General features: G+C 50.6%; 1 protein-coding gene across 3 annotated transcripts in view; it reads left to right on the top strand.

Moving 5' to 3' along the window:
• The first annotated feature begins 991 nt into the window (after nt 1–991).
• The window catches only part of RHBDL2 (rhomboid like 2), a 52,572-nt gene continuing 49,404 nt past the window's right edge, over nt 992–4,159 (top strand). For all 3 annotated transcript variants that reach the window (XM_024738777.1, XM_024738779.1, XM_024738780.1), the window contains exon 1: nt 992–1,119. The gene's annotated coding sequence lies outside the window, so the exon portion shown is untranslated. The remainder of the gene's footprint in view (nt 1,120–4,159) is intronic.

Raw genomic sequence — 4,159 nt, 5'->3', positions numbered from 1 at the left:
ACCTGGCTCCCTCCACTCCTTTAGAGAGGATAGAGGGGCTGGAAATGGAGTTAATAATCGATCATGCCTACCTGAGGAAGCCTCCATAAAATCCCAATATCAGGGGGTGTGGGGATCTTCCAGGTTGGTACACCCTAGCGGCAGGGTGGTACATCCCAACTCCACGGGGACAGAAACTCCTGTGCTTGGGACCCTCCCAGACCTCACCCTGTATATCTCAGGAAGGGAACACGAGAACCTCTGATTTGTAGCTAAATTGGACAGAAGTTGTGGGTGAGCTGGGGACCTACTTCTTGCAATTGGCTTCTGAAGTGGAGGGCAGTCTGAGCCCTTCATCTGTGGGATCTGACACTCTCTTCAGGTAGGTCATGTCAGAACTGAGATAAATTGTAGGACACTCAGCTGCTGTCGCAGAATTGTTTGGTGTGGGGAAAACCCACACATCTGGTGTCAGAAGTGTTGTGTGGTAGTTGTATGTGAGTAACGGACAAACGCAGGAGGGAAGACTGTTTTTTTTCTCCTTAGTTGCCCTTCCACCATCCATTCTCTCTACCCGGCTCTGCCTTGCTCTGTGTCTTGGGACGCTGACCCCTGTGGATGGCATCAATAAGCTCTCTTGCCCTCCGGCTTCTCGTCGAGTTGAGCCAGTGAGAAGAATTAGGAAATAGGAATGCGGGGAAAAGAAAGAAGCCCTCCTGCTGAGCTCTTTCCCCAGAGAGCTAAGAACGCCGGGCAGGAGACCCAGGAGGGTAGGACTTGGAAGAGGATTGGAGTTCAGGGCCTCGGCCAACGAGAAAGAGCTAAGGGGCGGTCACAGGCTCTCTGGCTCAGTCCCAGGCAGGCGGAGCGAGAGGACTCATTCATCCAGGGCCAGCCCAGGGCTGAGACTGCCGAGCTGGCTGGACCGGCCCAGGCCGTCTCAGGGCTGGGAGGGGATTTCCTCGGGCTCCCTCCCCCGGGGGCTGGGCCGGAGGGAACTTGTGCAGAGGATTTTAATCTGGGGAGGGACCTAGGAGTGCCTGGCAGGGCGGGAACTTCAGGGCAGCTGAGGCAGTCCCTTGTCCTGGAACACGGGGGGAGCAGTCTGTCCTGCCTGGAACGGCCCTTGGCCTCCCCGAGGTAAGCTGCGAGAGCTGGTAGCTGGTGGACCGGGCCCCTCTGTCTGGCGGGTGGGGGGAGAGCCCGAGGCCCAGAGCCAAACGTAGGGTGCTCCCTTGGCAGCCTCCTTCCGCAGTAGCCTTCATGAGTGGCCGCTTGGGATCCTGCTACTTTCATTTTAAAAGTTGGCAGCACGGGGCTTCCCTGGTGGCGCAGTGGTTGAGAGTCCGCCTGCCGATGCAGGGGACACGGGTTCGTACCTCGGTCTGGGAAGATCCCACATGCCGCGGAGCGGCTGGGCCCTTGAGCCATGGCCGCTGAGCCTGCGCGTCCGGAGCCTGTGCTCCGCAACGGGAGAGGCCACAGCAGTGAGAGGCCCGCGTACCGCAAAAAAAAAAAAAAAGTTGACAGCAGGTTGGGCCAGCAGTCAGGGGGCTGGCTCTGACTCACCCCCCTCCCCCATGGCCGGAGGACCAGGTAATGCCATTGCCCCTCCCAGCGCTGGTCAATCACTGGCCTTCTTTCTCTCCCTTCATCCCATTCTCAGTGACTTGCCTCCCAGTTTTTTCCTCCCTCCGGCTGAGCCAGATCCTAGCCCTGTGCTGCCCGACCTCTGCCCCAGAGACCACAGCCAGGGGAGACATCTCTGGCTTCTTCCCGCACAGCAAGTCTCCAAGGTTATTTGTTTTCTCCTTTCTGGTACAGGTGTCTGAGCGATTCTGTTCACTCCTTCATCTGTTACTATTCATTTGTTTATTCATCGGTCTTTGAGCAAGTGGCTGGATTCTCTCTGGTGGGTAGGGCTGGGGTTGGGTAGGGCTGGGGTTAGTTTGGGGTGGGACACACAATTTCCGCTCTTCCTGGGAATAAGAAAACTGAAATTTATTTCACAAATGTGTAGTGATCATCTATAATCTGGTGGCCAGCGTGGCAGAGTGAAAACTCATTTTGGAGTCATAGACACACTTGGATTTATATCCCACCTCTTCCTGAGCCTCAGTTTCCGCATCTCTAAATAGTATTGTTATGAAGATGACATGAGACGATACGTGTCAAGCACCAAGCCGAGTGCCAGGCACACAGTGGGGCCTCAAGAAACATCTCTACTCTTTCCTTCTTCTTTGGCCCCCTGCCTGCCATGCCCCTCCCTAACTGCCACCTTCTCTATCTTGTAAAGATGTGTCAGACACCCATGGCCTTGAAGGCACTTGGGCAGACCTGGAAACACTGAGCTGGGAGTGAAGGAGGTGGTGAAGGGAGGGGCTGAATAGGGAAAGCACCTCCTGCGGGTTTGAGGTAAGAACACCGACCAGGGCTGGAACCTCTAGTTGGAAGGAAAGGAAGGCTCTCCTGCTGTGTTTCTGAATTTGCATACTCACACCGAGCCAAAGATGGGAACTACCAGTTCCTAAAACCAACTCTGCCTGGCCTCAAGTGACAGGCTTTTAAATGCGTAATCTCATTTAATCATAACCCTGTTACATTATTAACAGCCCCATTTTACAGAGGAGGAAATGAAGATACAAACAGACAAAGGGATTTGCCTAAGGTCACATGGCTAATAAGTAGTGCAACCAGAATTCAAATCTGGTGGCGCAGTGGTTGAGAGTCCGCCTGCTGATGCAGGGGACACGGGTTCGTGCCCCGGTCTGGGAAGATCCCACATGCCGCGGAGCGGCTGGGCCCGTGAGTCATGGCCGCTGAGCCTGCGCGTCCGGAGCCTGTGCTCCGCAACGGGAGAGGCCACAGCAGTGAGAGGCCCGCGTACTGCAAAAAAAAAAAGAATTCAAATCTGGCTCAGACTCTAGACTCCATGGGCTTTGTTTAACTCCTTGCTGTCCTTCAAGCTTCTGTGTACCAGAAAGAACAAAAGGGCATCAGCATTCCCCCAACTTCCTAGACACGGGCTTCTCACTTCCTCTAATCTCCTGCTCTGGGCTGCTTCATCCAAGTGGGAAAGAGCACACTCCTTCCCTGATTCGTTTATTAATTCACTCATTAATATTTCATTCATTTAGTCAAGTGCTCTATTAGTCCCAAGAGGGCAGGGGCCATGTCTGTGTTCACAGTTTATAACAAGCACCCTATATGTCCCTGATAGAGAAATGGTCAATGAATCCTTGTGAGTAAATGAATTCAACAAACGTTAATTGATGCATTCTGTGGGCTCCATAATAGGGATTCAAAGATGAAGAATCCCTATTAAGAATCTATCTTCAGGGCTTTCACAGCCTTGTGGAGGAGACAGTGATAATGCAAAGAAGACAACCGTACCTTAGACAGGAGCAGAGGTTGCTGAGGGGACCAAGAGGGGCATTTAATTTTACCATGTCTGGTTTGTTCGCTACTGCCTCCAGTGCCTAGCACCATGGCATGCGCGTGGTAGATGCTTAATAAGGCTTTGCAGAGGAGGTTTAGGACAGTCTTGAAGAGAACGTTAGGACTTTGCCAGAACAAATTAGAGAGAGAAGATATTCTAGCAGAGGGAGATGCTCCTGAAAAGGCCTAGTGGAGGGTGGGAGCTGGAATTGCAAGGGGCTTAGTGATATAGCACAGGGAATATAGCCAATATTTTATAATAACTTTAAATGGATATAATCTATAAAAAATTTGAATCACTATGTTGTACACCTGAAACTAACATAATATTGTAAGTCAGCTATACCTCAATAAAAATTAATTAATTAAAGGCAACAAGAAAAGAAATGAAGGTGGATTCTCTCATAGACAGAAAATTATTCTGGTTTGACTCACTGGCTTGACAGTGAGGACTGGTTTTGACAATTGGATTGTATGGTAGACATTTTCCATAAACTGAACAGGCTAATTCTGTAGCTCCAGGCTTGGATGAAGATATATCTAAAGCGTGTCTCTAATAAAGACTATGCCAGAAAATTCTGTCTTGGAACCAATTTTAATTTGTGAGAAATAATTTTAGTTGTTGACTTAAAAATGTATGAGAGTAACATAGCTTGTCCAAAATTCTTATGGGGATTCATGAGCAAAAAACATGAAGACTACACGTGTATGGCATAAATAACATCACCGGCCAGGCACATCA

The sequence above is a fragment of the Neophocaena asiaeorientalis genome, unplaced genomic scaffold (genome assembly GCF_003031525.2).
Source record: "Neophocaena asiaeorientalis asiaeorientalis breed wild unplaced genomic scaffold, Neophocaena_asiaeorientalis_V1.1 scaffold106, whole genome shotgun sequence".
Taxonomy (NCBI): Eukaryota; Metazoa; Chordata; class Mammalia; order Artiodactyla; family Phocoenidae; genus Neophocaena; species Neophocaena asiaeorientalis.
This window is presented reverse-complemented; position numbering and strand designations above follow the sequence as displayed.